The following is a 26,393-nucleotide window of genomic DNA, read 5'->3' on the forward strand; positions in this document are numbered from 1 at the left end:
GTGGAGCCAGAGGGGGCCGACTCACACTAGGCGGTAGAGCCAGAGGGGGCCGACTCACTCAGGGCTGGAGAGGAGCCGCAGGGGGCCGACTCACTCTGGGCGGTAGAGCCGGAGGGTGCCGACTCACCCTGGGCGGTAGAGGTGCCGTAGGGTGCCGACTGAGTCTGGGCGGTAGAGCCGAAGGGGGCCGACTCATTCTGGGCGGTAGATGAGCCGGAGGGGGCCGACTCACTTTGGGCGGTAGAGCAGGAGGGGGCTGACTCACTTTGGGGGTAGAGGAGCCGGTGGGTTCCGACTCACTCTGGGCGGTAGAGCCGGAGGGGGCACACTCACTCTGGGCGGTAGAGGAGCCGGAGGGGGCCGACTCACTCTGGGCGGTAGAGCCGGAGGGGGCCGACTCACTCTGGGCGGTAGAGGAGCCGCAGGGGGCTGACTCACTCTGGGCGGTAGAGCTGGAGGGGGCCGACTCACACTAGGCGGTAGAGCCAGAGGGGGCCGACTCACTCAGGGCTGGAGAGGAGCCGGAGGGGGCCGACTCACTCTGGGTGGTAGAGCCGGAGGGGGCCGACTCACTCTGGGCGGTAGAGGTGCCGTAGGGTGCCGACTGACTCTGGGCGGTAGAGCCGGAGGGGGCCGACATATTCTGGGCGGTAGAGGAGCCGGAGGGGGCCGACTCACTTTGGGCGGTTGAGCCGGAGGGGGCCGACTCACTCTGGGCGGTAGAGGAGCCGGAGGGGGCCGACTCAATCTTTGCGGTAGAGGAGCCGGAGGGGGCCGACTCACTCTAGGCAGTAGAGCCGGATGGGGCCGACTCACTCTGGGCGGCAGAGGTGCCGGAGGGGGCCGACTCACTCTGGGCGGTAGTGGGGCCGGAGGGGGCCGACTCACTCAGGGCAGCAGAGGTGCCAGAGGATGCCGTCTCACTCTGGGAGGTAGAGCTGGAGGGGGCCGACTCATTCTGGGCTATAGAGGAGCCGGAGTGGGCCGACTCACTCTGGGCGGTAGAGCCGGAGGGGGCCGACTCACGCTGGGCGGTACAGGAGCCGGAGGGAGCCGACACACACTGGGCGGTGGATCCGGAGAAGGCCGACTAACTATGGGCGACAGAGGAGCCGGCGTGGGCCGACTCACCCTGGGCGGTAGATCCGGAGGGGGCCGACTCACTCTGGGCGGTAGAGCCGGAGGGGGCCGACTCACGCTGGGCGGTAGAGGTGCCAGAGGGTGCCGACTCACTCTGGGCGTTAGAGCCGGAGGGGTCCGACTCACTCTGGGCAGGACAGGAGCCGGTGGAGGCCGACTCACTCAGGGCGGTAGAGCCGGAGGGGGCTGACTCACTCTGGGCGGTAGAGGAGCCGGAGGGGTCCGACTCTCTCTGGGCGGTAGAGTCGTAGGGGGCTGACTCACTCTGTGCGGTAGAGGAGACGGAGGGGGCCGACTCACTCTGGGAGGTAGTGCCGGAGGGTTCCGACTCACTCTGGGCGGTAGAGGAGCCGCAGGGGGCCGACTCACTCTGTGCGGTAGTGCCGCAGGGTTCCGACTCACTGTGGGCGGTAGAGGAGCCGCAGGGTGCCGACTCACTCTGGGCGGTAGAGCAGGAGGGGCCGACTCACATTGGGCGGCAGAGGTGCCGGAGGGGGCCGACTCACTCTGGGCGGTAGAGCCGGAGGGGGCCGACTCACTCTAGGCGGTAAAGCTGGAGGGGTCCGACTCACTCTGGGAGGGAGAGGAGCCAGAGGGGTCCGACTCACTCTGGGCGGTAGATGTTCCGGAGGGTGCCGTCTCACACTGGGCGGTAGAGCCGTAAGGGGCCGAATCATTCTGGGCGGTAGAGGAGCTGGAGGGGGCCGACTCACTCTGGGCGGTAGAGCCGGAGGGGGCCGACTCACACTAGGCGGTAGAACCAGAGGGGGCCGACTCGCTCAGGGCTGGAGAGGAGCCGGAGGGGGCCGACTCACTCTGGGCGGTAGAGCCGGAGGGGGCCGACTTACTCTGGGCGGTAGAGGTGCCGTAGGGTGCCGACTGACTCTGGGCGGTAGAGCCAGAGGGGGCCGTCTCATTCTGGGTGGTAGAGGAGCCGGAGGGGGACGATTCACTCTGGGCGGAAGAGCAGGAGGGGACCGACTCACTCTGTGCGGTATTGCCGCAGGGTTCCGACTCACTCTGGGCGGTAGAGGAGCCGCAGGGTGCCGACTCACTCTGGGCGGTAGAGCAGGAGGGGCCGACTCACTCTGTGCGGTAGAGGAGCCGGAGGGGGCCGACTCACTCTGGGCGGTAGAGCCGGTGGGGGCCGACTCACTCTGGGCAGTAGAGGAGCCGGAGGGGGCCGACTCACACTAGGCTGTAGAGCAGGAGGGGCCGACTCACATTGGGCGGCAGAGGTGCCGGAGGGGGCCGACTCACTCTAGGCGGTAAAGCCGGAGGGGACCGACTCACTCTGGGAGGGAGAGGAGCCAGAAGGGGCCGACTCACTCTGGGCGGTTGAGCCGGATAGGGCCGACTCACTCTGGGCGGTAGATGTTCCGGAGGGTGCCGTCTCATACTGGGCGGTAGAGCCGTAAGGGGCCGAATCATTCTGGGCGGTAGAGGAGCCGGAGGTGGCCGACTCACTCAGGGCTGGAGAGGAGCCGGAGGTGGCCTACTCACTCTGGGCGGTAGAGCCGGAGGGGTCCGACAACCTCTGGGCAATAGAGCCAGAGGGGGCCGTCTCATTCTGGGTGGCAGAGGAGCAGGAGGGGGCCGACTCACTTTGTGCGGTAGAGCAGGAGGGGGCTGACTCACTTTGGGGGTAGAGGAGCTGGTGGGTTCCGACTCACTGTGGGCGGTAGAGCCGGAGGGGGCCCACTCACTCTGGGCGGTAGAGGAGCCGGAGGGGGCCGACTCACTTTGGGCGGTAGAGCCGGATGGGGCCGACTCACTCTGGGCGGTAGAGGAGCCGCAAGGGGCTGACTCACTCTGGGCGGTAGAGCCGGAGGGGGCCGACTCACACTAGGCGGTAGAGCCAGAGGGGGCCGACTCACTCAGGGCTGGAGAGGAGCCTGAGGGAGCCGACTCACTCTGGGTGGTAGAGCCGGAGGGGGCCAACTCACTCTGGGCGGTAGAGGTGCCGTAGGGTGCCGAATGACTCTGGGCGGGAGAGCCGGAGGGGGCCGACATATTCTGGGTGGTAGAGGAGCCGGAGAGGGCCGACTCACTTTGGGCGGTTGAGCCGGAGGGGGCCGACTCACTCTGGGCGGCAGAGGAGCCGGAGGGGGCCGACTCACTCTGGGCGGTAGAGCCGGTGGGTGCCGACTCACTCTGGGCAGCAGAGGAGCCGGAGGGGGCCGACTCACTTTGGGGGTAGAGCAGCCAGTGGGTTCCGACTCACTCTTGGTGGTAGAGCCGGAGGGGGCCCACTCACTCTGGGCGGTAGAGGAGCCGGAGGGGGCCGACTCACTCTGGGCGGTAGAGCCGGAGGGGGCCGACTCACTCTGGGCGGTAGAGGAGCCGCAGGGGGCTGACTCACTCTGGGCGGTAGAGCCGGTGGGTGCCGACTCACTCTGGGCAGCAGAGGAGCCGGAGGGGGCCGACTCACTCTAGGCAGCAGAGCCGGAGGGGGCCGACTCACTCTTGGCGGCAGAGGTGCCGGAGGGGGCCGACTCACACTGGGCGGTAGAGCCGGATGTGGCCGACTCACTCTAGGCGGTAAAGCCGGAGGGAGCCGACTCACTCTGGGCGGGAGAGGAGCCGGAGGGTGCCGACTCACTCTGGGTGGTTGAGCCGGATAGGGCCGATTCACTCTGAACGGTAGAGCCGGAGGGGGCCGACTCACTCTGGACGGTAGCGGAGCCGGAGGGGGCTGACTCACTCTGGGCGGTAGAGGTGCCAGAGGGTGCACTCTCACTCTGGGTGGTAGAGCCGGAGGGGCCGATTCATTCTGGGCGGTAGAGGAGCCGGAGTGGGCCGACTCACACAGGGCGGTAGAGCCGGAGGGGGTGGACTCACACTAGGCGGTAGAGCCGGAGGGGTCCGACTCACTCAGGGCTGGAGAGGAGCCGGAGGGGGCCGACTCACTCTGGGCGGTAGAGCCGGAGGGGGCCGACTCTCTCTGGGAGGTAGAGGTGCCAGAGGATGCCGACACTCTCTGGGCTGTAGAGCCGGAGGGGGCCGACACATTCTGGGTTGTAGAGGAGCCGGAGGGGGCCGACTCACACTGGGCTGTAGAGCCGGAGGGCGCCGACTCACTCTGGGCAGTAGAGAAGCTGGAGGGGGCCGACTCTCTCTGGGCGGTAGAGCCGGAGGGGGCCGACTCACTCTGGACGGTAGTGGAGCCGGAGGGGGCCGACACACTCTGGGCGGTAGAGGTGCCAGAGGGTGCACTCTCACTCTGGGTGGTAGAGCCGGAGGGGGCCGACTCATTCTGTGCGGTAGAGGAGCCGGAGGGGGCCGACTCACACAGGGCGGTAGAGCCGGAGGGGGCTGACTCACTCTGGGCGGTAGGGGTGCCGTAGGGTGCCGACTGACTCTGGGCGGTAGAGCCGGAGGGGGCCGTCTCATTCTGGGCGGTAGAGGAGCCGGAGGGGGCCGACTCACTTTGGGCGGTAGAGCAGGAGGGGGCTGACTCACTTTGGGGGTAGAGGAGCCGGTGGGTTCCGACTCACTCTGGGCGGTAGAGGAGCCGGAGGGGGCCGACTCACTTTGGGCGGTAGAGCCGGATGGGGCCGACTCACTCTGGGCGGTAGAGGAGCCACAGGGGGCTGACTCACTCTGGGCGGTAGAGCCGGAGGGGGCCGACTCACACTAGGCGGTAGAGCCAGAGGGGGCCGACTCACTCAGGGCTGGAGAGGAGCCTGAGGGGGCTGACTCACTCTGGGCGGTAGAGCCGGAGGGCGCCGACTCACTCTGGGCGGTAGAGGTGCCGTAGCGTGCCGACTGACTCTGGGCGGTAGAGCCGGAGGGGGCCGACATATTCTGGGCGGTAGAGGAGCCGGAGGTGGCTGACTCACTCTGGGCGGTAGAGGAGCCGGAGGGGGCCGACTCACTCTGGGCGGTAGAGCAGGAGGGCGCCGACTCACTCTGGGCGGTAGAGGTGCCGTAGCGTGCCGACTGACTCTGGACGGTAGAGCCGGAGGGGGCCGACATATTCTGGGCGGTAGAGGAGCCGGAGGGGGCTGACTCACTCTGGGCGGTAGAGGAGCCGGAGGGGGCTGACTCACTCTGGGCGGTAGAGCCGGTGGGTGCCGACTCACTCTGGGCAGCAGAGGAGCCGGAGGGGGCCGACTCACTCTAGGCAGCAGAGCCGGAGGGGGCCGACTCACTCTGGGCGGCAGAGGTGCCGGAGGGGGCCGACTCACACTGGGCGGGAGAGGAGCCGGAGGGTGCCGACTCACTCTGGGTGGTTGAGCCGGATAGGGCCGATTCACTCTGAACGGTAGAGCCGGAGGGGGCCGACTCACTCTGGACGGTAGCGGAGCTGGAGGGGGCCGACTCACTCTGGGCGGTAGAGGTGCCAGAGGGTGCACTCTCACTCTGGGTGGTAGAGCCGGAGGGGCCGACTCATTCTGGGCGGTAGAGGAGCCGGAGTGGGCCGACTCACACAGGGTGGTAGAGCCGGAGGGGGTGGACTCACACTAGGCGGTAGAGCCGGAGGGGTCCGACTCACTCAGGGCTGGAGAGGAGCCGGAGGGGTCCGTCTCACTCTGGGCGGTAGAGCCGGAGGGGGCCGACTCTCTCTGGGAGGTAGAGGTGCCGGAGGGTGCCGACACACTCTGGGCTGTAGAGCCGGAGGGGGCCGACACATTCTGGGTTGTAGAGGAGCCGGAGGGGGCCGACTCACACTGGGCTGTAGAGCCGGAGGGCGCCGACTCACTCTGGGCAGTAGAGAAGCTGGAGGGGGCCGACTCTCTCTGGGCGGTAGAGCCGGAGGGGGCCGACTCACTCTGGACGGTAGTGGAGCCGGAGGGGGCCGACACACTCTGGGCGGTAGAGGTGCCAGAGGGTGCACTCTCACTCTGGGTGGTAGAGCCGGAGGGGGCCGACTCATTCTGTGCGGTAGAGGAGCCGGAGGGGGCCGACTCACACAGGGCGGTAGAGCCGGAGGGGGCTGACTCACTCTGGGCGGTAGGGGTGCCGTAGGGTGCCGACTGACTCTGGGCGGTAGAGCCGGAGGGGGCCGTCTCATTCTGGGCGGTAGAGGAGCCGGAGGGGGCCGACTCACTTTGGGCGGTAGAGCAGGAGGGGGCTGACTCACTTAGGGGGTAGAGGAGCCGGTGGGTTCCAACTCACTCTGGGCGGTAGAGGAGCCGGAGGGGGCCGACTCACTTTGGGCGGTAGAGCCGGATGGGGCCGACTCACTCTGGGCGGTAGAGGAGCCACAGGGGGCTGACTCACTCTGGGCGGTAGAGCCGGACGGGGCCGACTCACACTAGGCGGTAGAGCCAGAGGGGGCCGACTCACTCAGGGCTGGAGAGGAGCCTGAGGGGGCTGACTCACTCTGGGCGGTAGAGCCGGAGGGCGCCGACTCACTCTGGGCGGTAGAGGTGCCGTAGCGTGCCGACTGACTCAGGGCGGTAGAGCCGGAGGGGGCCGACATATTCTGGGCGGTAGAGGAGCCGGAGGTGGCTGACTCACTCTGGGCGGTAGAGGAGCCGGAGGGGGCCGACTCACTCTGGGCGGTAGAGCAGGAGGGCGCCGACTGACTCTGGGCGGTAGAGGTGCCGTAGCGTGCCGACTGACTCTGGACGGTAGAGCCGGAGGGGGCCGACATATTCTGGGCGGTAGAGGAGCCGGAGGGGGCTGACTCACTCTGGGCGGTAGAGGAGCCGGAGGGGGCCGACTCACATTGGGGGTAGAGGAGCCAGTGGGTTCCGACTCACTCTTGGCGGTAGAGCCGGATGGGGCCGACTCACTCTGGGCGGCAGAGGTGCCGGAGGGTGCCGACTCACTCTGGGCAGTAGTGGGGCCGGAGGGGGCCGACTCACTCAGGGCGGCAGAGGTGCCAGAGGATGCTTTCTCACTCTGGGAGGTAGAGCTGGAGGGGGCCGACTCATTCTGGGCTATGGAGGAGCCGGAGGGGGCCGATTCACTCTGTGCGGTAGAGCCGGGAGGGCCGACTCACTCTGGGCGGTAGAGCCGGAGTGGGCCGACTCACGCTGGGCGGTAGAGGTGCCAGAGGGTGCCGACTAACTCTGGGCGGTAGAGCCGGAGGGGGCCGACTCACTCTGGGCGGTAGAGAAGCCGGATGGGCCCGACTCTCTCTGGGCGGTAGAGTCGTAGGGGGCTGACTCACTCTGTGCGGTAGAGGAGACGGAGGGGGCCGACTCACTCTGGGAGGTAGTGCCGGAGGGGTCCGACTCACTCTGGGCGGTAGAGGAGCCGCAGGGGGCCGACTCACTCAGGGCGGTAGAGCAGGAGGGGGACGACTCACTCTGTGCGGTAGTGCCGCAGGGTTCCGACTTACTCTGGGCGGTAGAGGAGCCGCAGGGTGCTGACTCACTCTGGGTGGTAGAGCAGGAGGGGGCCGACTCACTCTGTGTGGTAGAGGAGCCGGAGGGGGCCGACTCATTCTGGGCGGTAGAGCCGGTGGGGGCCGACTCACTCTGGGCAGCAGAGGAGCCGGAGGGTGCCGACTCACTCTAGGCAGTAGAGCAGGAGGGGCCGACTCACTCTGGGCGGCAGAGGTGCCGGAGTGGGCCGAACACTCTGGGGGGTGGAGCCGGAGGGGGCCGACTCACTCCAGGCGGTAAAGCCAGAGGGGGCCGACTCACTCTGGGTGGGAGAGGAGCCAGAGGGGGCCGACTCACTCTGGGCGGTTGAGCCGGATAGGGCCGACTCACTCTGGGCGGTAGATGTTCCGGAGGGTGCCGTCTCACACTGCGCGGTAGAGCCCTAAGGGGCCGAATCATTCTGGGTAGTAGAGGAGCCGGAGGGGGCCGACTCACTCTGGGCGGTAGAGCCGGAGGGGGCCGACTCACACTAGGCGGTAGAGCCAGAGGGGGCCGACTCACTCAGTGCTGGAGAGGAACCGGTGGGGGCCGACTCACTCTGGGCGGTAGAGCCGGAGGGGGCCGACTCACTCTGGGCGGTAGAGGAGCCATAGGGTGCCGACTGACTCTGGGCGGTAGAGCCGGAGGGGGCCGTCTCATTCTGGGCGGTAGAGGAGCCGGAGGGGGCCGACTCACTTTGTGCGGTAGAGCAGGAGGGGGCTGACTCACTTTGGGGGTAGAGGAGCCGGTGGGTTCCGACTCACTCTGGGCGGTAGAGCCGGAGGGGGCCCACTCACTCTGGGCGGTAGAGGAGCCGGAGGGGGCCGACTCACTTTGGGCGGTAGAGCCGGATGGGGCCGACTCACTCGGGGCGGTAGAGGAGCCGCAGGGGGCTGACTCACTCTGGGCGGTAGAGCCGGAGGGGGCCGACTCACACTAGGCGGTAGAGCAGGAGGGGGCCGACTCACTCTGTGCGGTAGTGCCGCAGGGTTCCGACTTACTCTGGGCGGTAGAGGAGCCGCAGGGTGCTGACTCACTCTGGGTGGTAGAGCAGGAGTGGGCCGACTCACTCTGGGCGGTAGAGCCGGAGGGGGCCGACTCACTCCAGGCGGTAAAGCCAGAGGGGGCCGACTCACTCTGGGTGGGAGAGGAGCCAGAGGGGGCCGACTCACTCTGGGCGGTTGAGCCGGATAGGGCCGACTCACTCTGGGCGGTAGATGTTCCGGAGGGTGCCGTCTCACACTGGGCGGTAGAGCCCTAAGGGGCCGAATCATTCTGGGTGGTAGAGGAGCCGGAGGGGGCCGACTCACTCTGGGCGGTAGAGCCGGAGGGGGCCGACTCACACTAGGCGGTAGAGCCAGAGGGGGCCGACTCACTCAGGGCTGGAGAGGAACCGGTGGGGGCCGACTCACTCTGGGCGGTAGAGCCGGAGGGGGCCGACTCACTCTGGGCGGTAGAGGTGCCATAGGGTGCCGACTGACTCTGGGCGGTAGAGCCGGAGGGGGCCGTCTCATTCTGGGCGGTAGAGGAGCCGGAGGGGGCCGACTCACTTTGTGCGGTAGAGCAGGAGGGGGCTGACTCACTTTGGGGGTAGAGGAGACGGTGGGTTCCGACTCACTCTGGGCGGTAGAGCCGGAGGGGGCCCACTCACTCAGGGCTGGAGAGGAGCTGGAGGGGGCCGACTCACTCTGGGCGGTAGAGCCGGAGGGGGCCGACTCTCTCTGGGAGGTAGAGGTGCCGGAGGATGCCGACACACTCTGGGCTGTAGAGCCGGAGGGGGCCGACACATTCTGGGTTGTAGAGGAGCCGGAGGGGGCCGACTCACACTGGGCTGTAGAGCCGGAGGGCGCCGACTCACTCTGGGCAGTAGAGAAGCTGGAGGGGGCCGACTCTCTCTGGGCGGTAGAGCCGGAGGGGGCCGACTCACTCTGGACGGTAGTGGAGCCGGAGGGGGCCGACACACTCTGGGCGGTAGAGGTGCCAGAGGGTGCACTCTCACTCTGGGTGGTAGAGCCGGAGGGGGCCGACTCATTCTGTGCGGTAGAGGAGCCGGAGGGGGCCGACTCACACAGGGCGGTAGAGCCGGAGGGGGCTGACTCACTCTGGGCGGTAGGGGTGCCGTAGGGTGCCGATTGACTCTGGGCGGTAGAGCCGGAGGGGGCCGTCTCATTCTGGGCGGTAGAGGAGCCGGAGGGGGCCGACTCACTTTGGGCGGTAGAGCAGGAGGGGGCTGACTCACTTTGGGGGTAGAGGAGCCGGTGGGTTCCGACTCACTCTGGGCGGTAGAGGAGCCGGAGGGGGCCGACTCACTTTGGGCGGTAGAGCCGGATGGGGCCGACTCACTCTGGGCGGTAGAGGAGCCACAGGGGGCTGACTCACTCTGGGCGGTAGAGCCGGAGGGGGCCGACTCACACTAGGCGGTAGAGCCAGAGGGGGCCGACTCACTCAGGGCTGGAGAGGAGCCTGAGGGGGCTGACTCACTCTGGGCGGTAGAGCCGGAGGGCGCCGACTCACTCTGGGCGGTAGAGGTGCCGTAGCGTGCCGACTGACTCTGGGCGGTAGAGCCGGAGGGGGCCGACATATTCTGGGCGGTAGAGGAGCCGGAGGTGGCTGACTCACTCTGGGCGGTAGAGGAGCCGGAGGGGGCCGACTCACTCTGGGCGGTAGAGCAGGAGGGCGCCGACTCACTCTGGGCGGTAGAGGTGCCGTAGCGTGCCGACTGACTCTGGACGGTAGAGCCGGAGGGGGCCGACATATTCTGGGCGGTAGAGGAGCCGGAGGGGGCTGACTCACTCTGGGCGGTAGAGGAGCCGGAGGGGGCTGACTCACTCTGGGCGGTAGAGCCGGTGGGTGCCGACTCACTCTGGGCAGCAGAGGAGCCGGAGGGGGCCGACTCACTCTAGGCAGCAGAGCCGGAGGGGGCCGACTCACTCTGGGCGGCAGAGGTGCCGGAGGGGGCCGACTCACACTGGGCGGTAGAGCCGGATGTGGCCGACTCACTCTAGGCGGTAAAGCCGGAGGGAGCCGACTCACTCTGGGCGGGAGAGGAGCCGGAGGGTGCCGACTCACTCTGGGTGGTTGAGCCGGATAGGGCCGATTCACTCTGAACGGTAGAGCCGGAGGGGGCCGACTCACTCTGGACGGTAGCGGAGCTGGAGGGGGCCGACTCACTCTGGGCGGTAGAGGTGCCAGAGGGTGCACTCTCACTCTGGGTGGTAGAGCCGGAGGGGCCGACTCATTCTGGGCGGTAGAGGAGCCGGAGTGGGCCGACTCACACAGGGCGGTAGAGCCGGAGGGGGTGGACTCACACTAGGCGGTAGAGCCGGAGGGGTCCGACTCACTCAGGGCTGGAGAGGAGCCGGAGGGGTCCGTCTCACTCTGGGCGGTAGAGCCGGAGGGGGCCGACTCTCTCTGGGAGGTAGAGGTGCCGGAGGGTGCCGACACACTCTGGGCTGTAGAGCCGGAGGGGGCCGACACATTCTGGGTTGTAGAGGAGCCGGAGGGGGCCGACTCACACTGGGCTGTAGAGCCGGAGGGCGCCGACTCACTCTGGGCAGTAGAGAAGCTGGAGGGGGCCGACTCTCTCTGGGCGGTAGAGCCGGAGGGGGCCGACTCACTCTGGACGGTAGTGGAGCCGGAGGGGGCCGACACACTCTGGGCGGTAGAGGTGCCAGAGGGGGCCGACTCACACAGGGCGGTAGAGCCGGAGGGGGCTGACTCACTCTGGGCGGTAGGGGTGCCGTAGGGTGCTGACTGACTCTGGGCGGTAGAGCCGGAGGGGGCCGTCTCATTCTGGGCGGTAGAGGAGCCGGAGGGGGCCGACTCACTTTGGGCGGTAGAGCAGGAGGGGGCTGACTCACTTAGGGGGTAGAGGAGCCGGTGGGTTCCAACTCACTCTGGGCGGTAGAGGAGCCGGAGGGGGCCGACTCACTTTGGGCGGTAGAGCCGGATGGGGCCGACTCACTCTGGGCGGTAGAGGAGCCACAGGGGGCTGACTCACTCTGGGCGGTAGAGCCGGACGGGGCCGACTCACACTAGGCGGTAGAGCCAGAGGGGGCCGACTCACTCAGGGCTGGAGAGGAGCCTGAGGGGGCTGACTCACTCTGGGCTGTAGAGCCGGAGGGCGCCGACTCACTCTGGGCGGTAGAGGTGCCGTAGCGTGCCGACTGACTCAGGGCGGTAGAGCCGGAGGGGGCCGACATATTCTGGGCGGTAGAGGAGCCGGAGGTGGCTGACTCACTCTGGGCGGTAGAGGAGCCGGAGGGGGCCGACTCACTCTGGGCGGTAGAGCAGGAGGGCGCCGACTCACTCTGGGCGGTAGAGGTGCCGTAGCGTGCCGACTGACTCTGGACGGTAGAGCCGGAGGGGGCCGACATATTCTGGGCGGTAGAGGAGCCGGAGGGGGCTGACTCACTCTGGGCGGTAGAGGAGCCGGAGGGGGCCGACTCACATTGGGGGTAGAGGAGCCAGTGGGTTCCGACTCACTCTTGGCGGTAGAGCCGGATGGGGCCGACTCACTCTGGGCGGCAGAGGTGCCGGAGGGTGCCGACTCACTCTGGGCAGTAGTGGGGCCGGAGGGGGCCGACTCACTCAGGGCGGCAGAGGTGCCAGAGGATGCTTTCTCACTCTGGGAGGTAGAGCTGGAGGGGGCCGACTCATTCTGGGCTATGGAGGAGCCGGAGGGGGCCGATTCACTCTGTGCGGTAGAGCCGGGAGGGCCGACTCACTCTGGGCGGTAGAGCCGGAGGGGGCCGACTCACGCTGGGCGGTAGAGGTGCCAGAGGGTGCCGACTAACTCTGGGCGGTAGAGCCGGAGGGGGCCGACTCACTCTGGGCGGTAGAGAAGCCGGATGGGCCCGACTCTCTCTGGGCGGTAGAGTCGTAGGGGGCTGACTCACTCTGTGCGGTAGAGGAGACGGAGGGGGCCGACTCACTCTGGGAGGTAGTGCCGGAGGGGTCCGACTCACTCTGGGCGGTAGAGGAGCCGCAGGGGGCCGACTCACTCAGGGCGGTAGAGCAGGAGGGGGACGACTCACTCTGTGCGGTAGTGCCGCCGGGTTCCGACTTACTCTGGGCGGTAGAGGAGCCGCAGGGTGCTGACTCACTCTGGGTGGTAGAGCAGGAGGGGGCCGACTCACTCTGTGTGGTAGAGGAGCCGGAGGGGGCCGACTCATTCTGGGCGGTAGAGCCGGTGGGGGCCGACTCACTCTGGGCAGCAGAGGAGCCGGAGGGTGCCGACTCACTCTAGGCAGTAGAGCAGGAGGGGCCGACTCACTCTGGGCGGCAGAGGTGCCGGAGTGGGCCGAACACTCTGGGCGGTAGAGCCGGAGGGGGCCGACTCACTCCAGGCGGTAAAGCCAGAGGGGGCCGACTCACTCTGGGTGGGCGTGGAGCCAGAGGGGGCCGACTCACTCTGGGCGGTTGAGCCGGATAGGGCCGACTCACTCTGGGCGGTAGATGTTCCGGAGGGTGCCGTCTCACACTGTGCGGTAGAGCCCTAAGGGGCCGAATCATTCTGGGTAGTAGAGGAGCCGGAGGGGGCCGACTCACTCTGGGCGGTAGAGCCGGAGGGGGCCGACTCACACTAGGCGGTAGAGCCAGAGGGGGCCGACTCACTCAGTGCTGGAGAGGAACCGGTGGGGGCCGACTCACTCTGGGCGGTAGAGCCGGAGGGGGCCGACTCATTCTGGGCGGTAGAGGAGCCGGAGGGGGCCGACTCACTTTGTGCGGTAGAGCAGGAGGGGGCTGACTCACTTTGGGGGTAGAGGAGCCGGTGGGTTCCGACTCACTCTGGGCGGTAGAGCCGGAGGGGGCCCACTCACTCTGGGCGGTAGAGGAGCCGGAGGGGGCCGACTCACTTTGGGCGGTAGAGCCGGATGGGGCCGACTCACTCTGGGCGGTAGAGGAGCCATAGGGTGCCGACTGACTCCGGGCGGTAGAGCCGGAGGGGGCCGTCTCATTCTGGGCGGTAGAGGAGCCGGAGGGGGCCGACTCACTTTGTGCGGTAGAGCAGGAGGGGGCTGACTCACTTTGGGGGTAGAGGAGCCGGTGGGTTCCGACTCACTCTGGGCGGTAGAGCCGGAGGGGGCCCACTCACTCTGGGCGGTAGAGGAGCCGGAGGGGGCCGACTCACTTTGGGCGGTAGAGCCGGATGGGGCCGACTCACTCGGGGCGGTAGAGGAGCCGCAGGGGGCTGACTCACTCTGGGCGGTAGAGCCGGAGGGGGCCGACTCACACTAGGCGGTAGAGCAGGAGGGGGCCGACTCACTCTGTGCGGTAGTGCCGCAGGGTTCCGACTTACTCTGGGCGGTAGAGGAGCCGCAGGGTGCTGACTCACTCTGGGTGGTAGAGCAGGAGGGGGCCGACTCACTCTGTGTGGTAGAGGAGCCGGAGGGGGCCGACTCATTCTGGGCGGTAGAGCCGGTGGGGGCCGACTCACTCTGGGCAGCAGAGGAGCCGGAGGGTGCCGACTCACTCCAGGCAGTAGAGCAGGAGGGGCCGACCCACTCTGGGCGGCAGAGGTGCCGGAGTGGGCCGACTCACTCTGGGCGGTAGAGCCGGAGGGGGCCGACTCACTCCAGGCGGTAAAGCCAGAGGGGGCCGACTCACTCTGGGTGGGAGAGGAGCCAGAGGGGGCCGACTCACTCTGGGCGGTTGAGCCGGATAGGGCCGACTCACTCTGGGCGGTAGATGTTCCGGAGGGTGCCGTCTCACACTGGGCGGTAGAGCCCTAAGGGGCCGAATCATTCTGGGTGGTAGAGGAGCCGGAGGGGGCCGACTCACTCTGGGCGGTAGAGCCGGAGGGGGCCGACTCACACTAGGCGGTAGAGCCAGAGGGGGCCGACTCACTCAGGGCTGGAGAGGAACCGGTGGGGGCCGACTCACTCTGGGCGGTAGAGCCGGAGGGGGCCGACTCACTCTGGGCGGTAGAGGTGCCATAGGGTGCCGACTGACTCTGGGCGGTAGAGCCGGAGGGGGCCGTCTCATTCTGGGCGGTAGAGGAGCCGGAGGGGGCCGACTCACTTTGTGCGGTAGAGCAGGAGGGGGCTGACTCACTTTGGGGGTAGAGGAGACGGTGGGTTCCGACTCACTCTGGGCGGTAGAGCCGGAGGGGGCCCACTCACTCTGGGCGGTAGAGGAGCCGGAGGGGGCCGACTCACTTTGGGCGGTAGAGCCGGATGGGGCCGACTCACTCTGGGCGGGAGAGGAGCCGCAGGGGGCCGACTCACTCTGGGCGGTAGAGCCGGAGGGGGCCGACACACACTAGGCGGTAGAGCCAGAGGGGGCCGACTCACTCAGGGCTGGAGAGGAACCGATGGGGGCCGACTCACTCTGGGCGGTAGAGCCGGAGGGGGCCGACTCAATCTGGGCGGTAGAGGTGCCATAGGGTGCCGACTGACTCTGGGCGGTAGAGCTGGAGGGGGCCGTCTCATTCTGGGCGGTAGAGGAGCCGGAGGGGGCCGACTCACTTTGTGCGGTCGAGCAGGAGGGGGCTGACTCACTTTTGGGGTAGAGGAGCCGGTGGGTTCCGACTCACTCTGGGCGGTAGAGCCGGAGGGGGCCCACTCACTCTGGGCGGTAGAGGAGCCGGAGGGGGCCGAGTCACTTTTGGCGGTAGAGCCGGATGGGGCCGACTCACTCTGCGCGGTGAGGTAGCCGCAGGGGCTGACTCACTCTGGGCGGTGGAGCCGGAGGGGGCGGACTCACACTAGGCGGTAGAGCCAGAGGGGGCCGACTCACTCAGGGCTGGAGAGGAGCCTGAGGGGGCCGACTCACTCTGGGCGGTAGAGCCGGAGGGGGCCGACTCAATCAGGGCGGTAGAGGTGCCGTAGGGTGCCGACTGACTCTGGGCGGTAGAGCCGGAGGGGGCCGACATATTCTGTGTGGTAGAGGAGCCGGAGGGGGCCGACTCACTCTGGGCGGTAGAGCAGGAGGGGGCCGACTCACTTTGGGGGTAGAGGAGCCAGTGGGTTCCGACTCACTCTTGGCGGTAGAGCCGGAGGGGGCCCACTCACTCTGGGCGGTAGAGGAGCCGGAGGGGGCCGACTCACTCTGGGCGGTAGAGCCGGAGGGGGCCGACTCACTCTGGGCGGTAGAGGAGCCGCAGGGGGCTGACTCACTCTGGGCGGTGGAGCCGGTGGGTGCCGACTCACTCTGGGCGGTAGAGGAGCCGGAGGGGGCCGACTCACTCTGGGCAGTAGAGCCGGAGGGGGCCGACTCACTCTGGGCGGCAGAGGTGCCGGAGGGGGCCGACTCACACTGGGCGGTAGAGCCGGAGGTGGCCGACTCACTCTAGGCGGTAAAGCCGGAGGGGGCCGACTCACTCTGGGCGGGAGAGGAGTCGGAGGGGGCCGACTCACTCTGGGTGGTAGAGCCGGATAGGGCCGACTCACTCTGGGCGGTAGATGTTCCGGAGGGTGCCGCTCACTCTTGGCGATAGAGCCGGAAGGGGCCGAATCATTCTCGGCGGTAGAGGAGCCGGAGGTGGCCGAATCACTCTGGGCGGTTGAGCCGGATAGAGCCGACTCACTCTGGGCGGTAGATGTTCCGGAGGGTGCAGCTCTCTCTGGGCGATAGAGCCGGAAGGGGCCGAATCATTCTGGGCGGTAGAGGAGCCGGAGGGGGCCGACTCACTCTGGGCGGTAGAGACGGAGGGGGTGGACTCACACTAGGCGGTAGAGCCGATGGGGTTCGACTCACTCAGGGCTGGAGAGGAGCAGGAGGGGGCCGACTCACTCTGGGCGGTAGAGCCGGAGCGGGCCGACTATCTCTGGGAGGTAGAGGTGCCGGAGGGTGCCGACACACTCTGGGCTGTAGAGCCGGAGGGGGCCGACACATTCTGGGTTGTAGAGGAGCCGGAGGGGGCCGACTCACTCTGGGCTGTAGAGCCGGAGGGCGCCGACTCACTCTGGGCAGTAGAGAAGCTGGAGGGGGCCGACTCACTCTGGGCAGTAGAGCCAGAGGGGGCCGACTCACTCTGGACGGTAGTGGAGCCGGAGGGGGCCGACTCACTCTGGGCGGTATAGGTGCCAGAGGGTGCACTCTCACTCTGGGTGGTAGAGCCGGAGGGGGCCGACTCACTCAGGGCGGTAGAGCCGGAGGGGGCTGACTCACTCTGGGCGGTAGAGCCGGAGGGGGCCGTCTCATTCTGGGCGGTAGAGGAGCCGGAGGGGGCAGACTCACTTTGGGCGGTAGAGCAGGAGGGGCTGACTCACTTTGGGGGTAGAGGAGCCGGTGGGTTCCGACTCACTCTGGGCGGTAGAGCCGGAGGGGGCCCACTCACTCTGGGCGGTAGAGGAGCCGGAGAGGGCCGACTCACTTTGGGCGGTAGAGCCGGATGGGGCCGACTCACTCTGGCGGTAGAGGAGCCGCAGGGGGCTGACTCACTCTGGGCGGTAGAGCCGGTGGGAGCCGACTCACACTAGGCGGTAGAGCCAGAGGGGGCCGACTCACTCAGGGCTGGAGAGGAGCCTGAGGGGGCCGACTCACTCTGGGCGGTAGAGCCGGAGGGGGCCGACTCACTCTGGGCGGTAGAGGTGCCGTAGGGTGCCGACTGACTCTGGGCGGTAGAGCCGGATGGGGCCGACTCACTCTGGGCGGTAGAGGAGCCGCAGGGGGCTGACTCACACTAGGCGGTAGAGCCAGAGGGGGCCGACTCACTCAGGGCTGGAGAGGAGCCTGAGGGGGCCGACTCACTCTGGGCGGTAGAGCCGGAGGGGGCCGACTCAATCTGGGCGGTAGAGGTGCCGTAGGGTGCCGACTGACTCTGGGCAGTAGAGCCGGAGGGGGCCGACATATTCTGTGTGGTAGAGGAGCCGGAGGGGGCCGACTCACTTTAGGCGGTTGAGCCGGAGGGGGCCGACTCACTCTGGGCGTTAGAGGAGCCGGAGGGGGCCGACTCACTCTGGGCGGTGGAGCAGGAGGGGGCCGACTCACTTTGGGGGTAGAGGAGCCAGTGGGTTCCGACTCCCTCTTGGCGGTAGAGCCGGAGGGGGCCCACTCACTCTGGGCGGTAGAGGAGCCGGAGGGGGCCGACTCACTTTGGGCGGTAGAGCAGGAGGGGGCTGACTCACTTTGGGGGTAGAGGAGCCGGTGGGTTCCGACTCACTCTGGGCGGTAGAGCCGGAGGGGGCCGACTCACTTTGGGCTGTAGAGCCGGATGGGGCCGACTCACTCTGGGCGGTAGAGGAGCCGCAGGGGGCTGATTCACTCTGGGCGGTAGAGCCGGAGGGGGCCGACTCACACTAGGTGGTAGAGCCAGAGGGGGCCGACTCACTCAGGGTGGAGAGGAGCCTGAGGGGGCCGACTCACTCTGGGCGGTAGAGCCGGAGGGGGCCGACTCACTCTGGGCGGTAGAGGTGCCGTAGGGTGCCGACTGACTCTGGGCGGTAGAGCCGGAGGGGGCCGACATATTCTGGGCGGTAGAGGAGCCCGAGGGGGCCGACTCACTTTGGGCGGTTGAGCCGGAGGGGGCCGACTCACTCTGGGCGGTAGAGGAGCCGGAGGGGGCCGACTCACTCTGGGCGGTAGAGCAGGAGGGGGCCGACTCACTTTGGGGATAGAGTAGCCAGTGGGTTCCGACTCACTCTTGGCGGTAGAGCCGGAGGGGGCCGATTCACTCTGGGCGGTAGAGGAGCCGGAGGGGGCCGACTCACTCTGGGCGGTAGAGCCGGAGGGGGCCGACTCACTCTGGGCGGTAGAGGAGCCGCAGTGGGCTGACTTACTCTGGGCGGTAGAGGAGCCGGAGGGGGCCGACTCACTCTAGGCAGTAGTGCCGGAGGGGGCCGTCTCACTCTGGGTGGTAGAGGAGCCCGGAGGGGGCCGACTCACTCTGGGCGGTAGAGACGGAGGGGGTGGACTCACACTAGGCGGTAGAGCCGGAGGGGTCCGACTCACTCAGGGCGGTAGAGGAGCCGGAGGGGGCCGACTCACTGTGGGTGGTAGAGCCGGATAGGGCCGACTCACTCTGGGCGGTAGATGTTCCGGAGAGTGCCGCTCACTCTGGGCGATAGAGCCGGAAGGGGCCGAATCATTCTCGGCGGTAGAGGAGCCGGAGGGGGCCGACTCTCTCTGGGCGGTTGAGCCGGATAGGGCCGACTCACTCTGGGCGGTAGATGTTCCGGAGGGTGCCACTCTCTCTGGGCGATAGAGCCGGAAGGGGCCGAATCATTCTGGGCGGTAGAGGAGCCGGAGGGGGCTGACTCACTCTGGGCGGTAGAGACGGAGGGGGTGGACTCACACTAGGCGGTAGAGCCGGAGGGGTCCGACTCACTCAGGGCTGGAGAGGAGCAGGAGGGGGCCGACTCACTCTGGGCGGTAGAGCAGGAGGGGGCCGACTCTCTCTGGGAGGTAGAGGTGCCGGAGGGTGCCGACACACTCTGGGCTGTCGAGTCGGAGGGGGCCGACGCATTCTGGGTTGTAGAGGAGCCGGAGGGGGCCGACTCACTCTGGGCTGTAGAGCCGGAGGGCGCCGACTCACTCTGGGCAGTAGAGAAGCTGGAGGGGGCCGACTCACTCTGGGCGGTAGAGCCGGAGGGGGCCGACTCACTCTGGACGGTAGTGGAGCCGGAGGGGGCCGACTCACTCTGGGCGGTAGAGGTGCCAGAGGGTGCACTCTCACTCTGGGTGGGAGAGCCGGAGGGGGCCGACTCACTCAGGGCGGTAGAGCCGGAGGGGGCTGACTCACTCTGGGCGGTAGAGGTGCCGTAGGGTGCCGACTGACTCTGGGCGGTAGAGCCGGAGGGGGCCGTCTCATTCTGTGCGGTAGAGGAGCCGGAGGGGGCCGACTCACTTTGGGCGGTAGAGCAGAAGGGGGCTGACTCACTTTAAGGTAGAGGAGCCAGTGGGTTCCGACTCACTCTGGGCGGTAGAGTCGGAGGGGGCCCACTCACTCTGGGCGGTAGAGGAGCCGGAGGGGGCCGACTCACTTTGGGCGGTAGAGCCGGATGGGGCCGACTCACTCTGGGCGGTAGAGGAGCCGCAGGGGGCTGATTCACTCTGGGCGGTAGAGCCGGAGGGGGCCGACTCACACTAGGCGGTAGAGCCAGAGGGGGCCGACTCACTCAGGGCTGGAGAGGAGCCTGAGGGGGCCGACTCACTCTGGGCGGTAGAGCCGGAGGGGGCCGACTCACTCTGGGCGGTAGAGGTGCCGTAGGGTGCCGACTGACTCTGGGCGGTAGAGCCGGAGGGGGCCGACATATTCTGGGCGGTAGAGCAGCCCGAGGGGGCCGACTCACTTTGGGCGGTTGAGCCGGAGGGGGCCGACTCACTCTGGGCGGTAGAGGAGCCGGAGGGGGCCGACTCACTCTGGGCGGTAGAGCAGGAGGGGGCCGACTCACTTTGGGGATAGAGGAGCCAGTGTGTTCCAACTCACTCTGGGCGGTAGAGCCGGAGGGGGCCCACTCACTCTGGGCGGTAGAGGAGCCGGAGGGGGCCGACTCACTCTGGGCGGTAGAGCCGGAGGGGGCCGACTCACTCTGGGCGGTAGAGGAGCCGCAGTGGGCTGACTTACTCTGGGCGGTAGAGCCGGTGGGTGCCGACTCACTCTGGGCGGTAGAGGAGCCGGAGTGGGCCGACTCACTCTAGGCAGTAGTGCCGGAGGGGGCCGTCTCACTCTGGGTGGTAGAGGAGCCCGGAGGGGGCCGACTCACTCTGGGCGGTCGAGATGGAGGGGGTGGACTCACACTAGGCGGTAGAGCCGGAGGGGTCCGACTCACTCAGGGCGGTAGAGGAGCCGGAGGGGGCCGACTCACTCTGGGCGGTCGAGCCGGATAGGGCCGACTCACTCTGAGCAGTAGATGTTCTGGAGGGTGCCGCTCTCTCTGGGCGATAGAGCCGGAAGGGGCCGAATCATTCTGGGCGGTAGAGGAGCCGGAAAGGGGCCGACTCACTCTGGGCGGTAGAGACGGAGGGGGTGGACTCACACTAGGCGGTAGAGCCGGAGGGGTCCGACTCACTCAGGGCTGGAGAGGAGCAGGAGGGGGCCGACTCACTCTGGGCGGTAGAGCCGGAGGGGGCCGACTCTCTCTGGGAGGTAGAGGTGCCGGAGGGTGCCGTCAAACTCTGGGCTGTAGAGCCGGAGGGGGCCGACACATTCTGGGCAGTAGAGAAGCTGGAGGGGGCCGACTCACTCTGGGCGGTAGAGCCGGAGGGGGCCGACTCACTCTGGACGGTAGTGGAGCCGGAGGGGGCCGACTCACTCTGGGCGGTAGAGGTGCCAGACGGTGCACTCTCACTCTGGGTGGTAGAGCCGGAGGGGGCCGACTCATTCTGGGCGGTAGAGGAGCCGGAGTGGGCCGACTCACTCAGGGCGGTAGAGCCGGAAGGGGCTGACTCACTCTGGGCGGTAGAGGTGCCGTAGGGTGCCGACTGACTCTGGGCGGTAGAGCCGGAGGGGGCCGTCTCATTCTGGGCGGTAGAGGAGCCGGAGGGGGCCGACTCACTCTGGGCGGTAGAGATGGAGGGGGTGGACTCACTAGGCGGTAGAGCCGGAGGGGTCCGACTCACTCAGGGCGGTAGAGGAGCCGGAGGGGGCCGACTCACTCTGGGCGGTCGAGCCGGATAGGGCCGACTCACTCTGAGCAGTAGATGTTCCGGAGGGTGCCGCTCTCCCTGGGCGATAGAGCCGGAAGGGGCCGAATCATTCTGGGCGGTAGAGGAGCCGGAAAGGGGCCGACTCACTCTGGGCGGTAGAGACGGAGGGGGTGGACTCACACTAGGCGGTAGAGCCGGAGGGGTCCGTCTCACTCAGGGCTGGAGAGGAGCAGGAGGGGGCCGACTCACTCTGGGCGGTAGAGCCGGAGGGGGCCGACTCTCTCTGGGAGGTAGAGGTGCCGGAGGGTGCCGTCACACTCTGGGCTGTAGAGCCGGAGGGGGCCGACACATTCTGGGCAGCAGAGAAGCTGGAGGGGGCCGACTCACTCTGGGCGGTAGAGCCGGAGGGGGCCGACTCACTCTGGACGGTAGTGGAGCCGGAGGGGGCCGACTCACTCTGGGCGGTAGAGGTGCCAGAGGGTGCACTCTCAGGCTGGGTGGTAGAGCCGGAGGGGGCCGACTCATTCTGGGCGGTAGAGGAATCGGAGTGGGCCGACTCACTCAGGGCGGTAGAGCCGGAAGGGGCTGACTCACTCTGGGCGGTAGAGGTGCCGTAGGGTGCCGACTGACTCTGGGCGGTAGAGCCGGAGGGGGCCGTCTCATTCTGGGCGGTAGAGGAGCCGGAGGGGGCCGACTCACTTTGGGCGGCAGAGCAGGAGGTGGCTGACTCACTTTGGGGGTAGAGGAGCCGGTGGGTTCCGACTCACTCTGGGCGGTAGAGCCGGAGGGGGCCCACTCACTCTGGGCAGAAGAGGAGCCGGAGGGGGCCGACTCACTTTGGGCGGGAGAGCCGGATGGGGCCGACTCACTCTGGGCAGTAGAGGAGCCGTAGGGGGCTGACTCACTCTGGGCGGTAGAGCCGGAGGGGGCCGACTCACACGAGGCGGCAGAGCCAGAGGGGGCCGACTCACTCAGGGCTGGTGAGGAGCCTGAGGGGGCCGACTCACTCTGGGCGGTAGAGCCGGAGGGGGCCGTCTCACTCTGGGCGGTAGAGGTGCCGTAGGGTGCCGACTGACTCTGGGCGGTAGAGCCGGAGGGGGCCGACATATTCTGGGCAGTAGAGGAGCCGGAGGGGGCCGTCTCACTTTGGGCGGTTGAGCCGGAGGGGGCCGACTCACTCTGGGCGGTAGAGGAGCCGGAGGGGGCCGACTCACTCTGGGCAGTAGAGCAGGAGGGGGCCGACTCACTTTGAGGGTAGAGGAGCCAGTGGGTTCCGACTCACTCTTGGCGGTAGAGCCGGAGGGGGCCGACTCACTCTGGGTGGTAGAGGAGCCGGAGGGGGCCGACTCACTCTGGGCGGTAGTGCCGGAGGGGGCCGACTCATTCTGGGCTGTAGAGGAGCCGAAGGGGGCCGACTCACTCTGGGCTGTGCAGCCGGAGGGCGCCGACACATTCTGGGCAGTAGAGAAGCTGGAGGGGGCCGACTCACTCTGGGCGGTAGAGCCGGAGGGGGCCGACTCACTCTGGACGGTAGTGGAGCCGGAGGGGGCCGACTCACTCTGGGCGGTAGAGGTGCCAGAGGGTGCACTCTCACTCTGGGTGGTAGAGCCGGAGGGGGCCGACTCATTCTGGGCGGTAGAGCAGTCGGAGTGGGCCGACTCACTCAGGGCGGTAGAGCCGGAAGGGGCTGACTCACTCTGGGCGGTAGAGGTGCCGTAGGGTGCCGACTGACTCTGGGCGGTAGAGCCGGAGGGGGCCGTCTCATTCTGGGCGGTAGAGGAGCCGGAGGGGGCCGACTCACTTTGGGCGGCAGAGCAGGAGGTGGCTGACTCACTTTGGGGGTAGAGGAGCCGGTGGGTTCCGACTCACTCTGGGCGGTAGAGCCGGAGGGGGCCCACACACTCTGGGCGGAAGAGGAGCCGGAGGGGGCCCACTCACTTTGGGCGGGAGAGCCGGATGGGGCCGACTCACTCTGGGCAGTAGAGGAGCCGCAGGGGGCTGACTCACTCTGGGCGGTAGAGCCGGAGGGGGCCGACTCACACGAGGCGGCAGAGCCAGAGGGGGCCGACTCACTCAGGGCTGGTGAGGAGCCTGAGGGGGCCGACTCACTCTGGGCGGTAGAGCCGGAGGGGGCCGTCTCACACTGGGCGGTAGAGGTGCCGTAGGGTGCCGACTGACTCTGGGCGGTAGAGCCGGAGAGGGCCGACATATTCTGGGCAGAGGAGGAGCCGGAGGGGGCCGACTCACTCTGGGCAGTAGAGCAGGAGGGGGCCGACTCACTTTGAGGGTAGAGGAGCCAGTGGGTTCCGACTCACTCTTGGCGGTAGAGCCGGAGGGGGCCCACTCACTCTGGGTGGTAGAGGAGCCGGAGGGGGCCGACTCACTCTGGGCGGTAGAGCCGGAGGGGGCCGACTCATTCTGGACTGTAGAGGAGCCGAAGGGGGCCGACTCACTCTGGGCTGTAGAGCCGGAGGGCGCCGACTCACTCTGGGCAGTAGAGAATCTGGAGGGGGCCGACTCACTCTGGGCGGTAGAGCCGGAGGGGGCCGACTCACTCTGGGCGGTAGTGGAGCCGGAGGGGGCCGACTCACTCTGGGCGGTAGAGGTGCCAGTGGGTGCACTCTCACTCTGGGTGGTAGAGCCGGAGGGGGCCGACTCATTCTGGGTGGTAGAGGAGCCGGAGGGGGCCGACTCACTCAGGGCGGTAGAGCCGGAGGTGGCTGACTCACTCTGGGCGGTAGAGGAGCCGGAGGGTTCCGACTCACTCTGGGCGGTAGTGTCGGAGGGGGCTGACTCACTCTGGGCGGTAGAGGAGCCGGAGGGGGCCGACTCATTCTGGGCGGTTGTGCCGGAGGGGGCCGACTCACTCTGGGTGGTAGAGGAGCCGCAGGGGGCCCACTCACTCTGGGCGGTAGAGCAGGAGGGGGCCGAATCACTCTGAGCAGTAGAGGAGAAGGAGGGGGCCGAATCACTCTGGGTGGTAGAGCCGGATAGGGCCGAATCACTCTGGGCGGTAGATGTTCTGGAGGGTGCCGCTCACTCTGGGCAATAGAGCCGGAAGGGGTCGAATCATTCTCGGCGGTAGAGGAGCCGGAGGGGGCCGACTCACTCTGGGCGGTTGAGCCGGATAGGGCCGACTCACTCTGGGCGGTAGATGTTCCGGAGGGTGCCGCTCTCTCTGGGCGATAGAGCCGGATGGGGCCCAATCATTCTGGGCGGTAGAGGAGCCGGAGGGGGCCGACTCACTCTGGGCGGTAGAGACGGAGGGGGTGGACTCACACTAGGCTGTAGAGCCGGAGGGGTCCGACTCACTCAGGGCTGGAGAGGAGCAGGAGGGGGCCGACTCACTCTGGGCGGTAGAGCCGGAGGGGGCCGACACTCTCTGGGAGGTAGAGGTGCCGGAGGCTGCCGACACACTCTGGGCTGTAGAGCCGGAGGGGGCCGACACATTCTGGGTTGTAGAGGAGCCGGAGGGGGCCGACTCACTCTGGGCTGTAGAGCCGGAGGGGGCCGACTCACTCTGGGCAGTAGAGAAGCTGGAGGGGGAAGACTCACTCTGGGCGGTAGAGCCGGAGGGGGCCGACTCACTCTGGACGGTAGTGGAGCCGGAGGGGGCCGACTCACTCTGGGCGGTAGAGGTGCCAGAGGGTGCACTCTCACTCTGGGTGGGAGAGCCGGAGGGGGCCGACTCACTCAGGGCGGTAGAGCCGGAGGGGTCTGACTCACTCTGGGCGGTAGAGGTGCCGTAGGGTGCCGACTGACTCTGGGCGGTAGAGCCGGAGAGGGCTGTCTCATTCTGGGCGGTAGAGGAGCCGGAGGGGGCCGACTCACTTTGGGCGGTAGAGCAGGAGGGGGCTGACTCACTTTGGGGGTAGAGGAGCAGGTGGGTTCCGACTCACTCTGGGCGGTAGAGCCGGAGGGGGCCCACTCACTCTGGGCGGTAGAGGAGCCGGAGGGGGCCGACTCACTTTGGCCGGTAGAGCCGGATGGGGCCGACTCACTCTGGGCGGTAGAGGAGCCGCAGGGGGCTGACTCACTCTGGGCGGTAGAGCCGGAGGGGGCCTACTCACACTAGGCGGTAGAGCCAGAGGGGGCCGACTCACTCAGCGCTGGAGAGGAGCCTGAGGGGGCCGACTCACTCTGGGCGGTAGAGCCGGAGGGGGCCGACTCACTCTGGGTGGTAGAGGTGCCGTAGGGTGCCGACTGACTCTGGGCGGTAGAGCCGGAGGGGGCCGACATATTCTGGGCGGTAGAGGAGCGCGAGGGGGCCGACTCACTTTGGGCGGTTGAGCCGGAGGGGGCCGACTCACTCTGGGCGGTAGAGGAGCCGGAGGGGGCCGACTCACTCTGGGCGGTAGAGCAGGAGGGGGCCGACTCACTTTGAGGGTAGAGGAGCCAGTGGGTTCCGACTCACTCTTGGCGGTAGAGCCGGAGGGGGCCCACTCACTCTGGGCGGTAGAGGAGCCAGAGGGGGCCGACTCACTCTGGGCGGTAGAGCCGGAGGGGGCCGACTCATTCTGGGCTGCAGAGGAGCCGGAGGGGGCCGACTCACTCTGGGCTGTAGAGCCGGAGGGCGCCGACTCACTCTGGGCAGTAGAGAATCTGGAGGGGGCCGACTCACTCTGGACGGTAGAGCCGGAGGGGGCCGACTCACTCTGGGCGGTAGTGGAGCCGGAGGGGGCCGACTCACTCTGGGCGGTAGAGGTGCCAGTGGGTGCACTCTCACTCTGGGTGGTAGAGCCGGAGGGGGCCGACTCATTCTGGGTGGTAGAGGAGCCGGAGGGGGCCGACTCACTCAGGGCGGTAGAGCCGGAGGTGGCTGACTCACTCTGGGCGGTAGAGGAGCCGGAGGGTTCCGACTCACTCTGGGCGGTAGTGTCAGAGGGGGCTGACTCACTCTGGGCGGTAGAGGAGCCGGAGGGGGCCGACTCATTCTGGGCAGTTGTGCCGGAGGGGGCCGACTCACTCTGGGTGGTAGAGGAGCCGCAGAGGGCCCACTCACTATGGACGGTAGAGGAACCGGTGGGTGCCGACTCACTCTGGGCGGTAGAGCCGGAGGGGGCCGACTCACTCTGGGAGGTAGAGGAGCCGCAGGGGGCCGACTCACTCTGGGCGGTAGAGCCGGAGGTCGCCGACTCACTCGGGGCGGTAGAGGAGCCAGAGGGTGCCGACTCACTCTGGGCGTCAGAGCCAGAGGGGGCCGACTCACTCAGGGCTGGAGAGGAGCCGGAGGGGACCGACTCACTCTGGGCGGTAGAGCCGGAGGGGGCCGACTCACTATGGGCGGTAGAGGAGCCGGAGGGTGCTGACTCACTCTGGGCGGTAGAGCCGGAGGGGGCCGACTCACTCTGGGCGGTAGAGGAGCCGGAGGGGGCCGACTCACTCTGGGCTGCAGAGCCG

At 67.9% G+C, this 26,393-nt stretch overlaps 1 pseudogene; it reads right to left on the reverse strand.

Annotated features, from left to right (window-relative positions):
* Positions 1 to 433: 433 nt before the first annotated feature.
* Positions 434 to 23,202, reverse strand: LOC137363901 (uncharacterized; annotated as a pseudogene).
* Between the last annotated feature and the right edge of the window lie 3,191 nt (positions 23,203 to 26,393).

The sequence above is a fragment of the Heterodontus francisci genome, unplaced genomic scaffold (genome assembly GCF_036365525.1).
Source record: "Heterodontus francisci isolate sHetFra1 unplaced genomic scaffold, sHetFra1.hap1 HAP1_SCAFFOLD_261, whole genome shotgun sequence".
NCBI lineage: Eukaryota > Metazoa > Chordata > Chondrichthyes > Heterodontiformes > Heterodontidae > Heterodontus > Heterodontus francisci.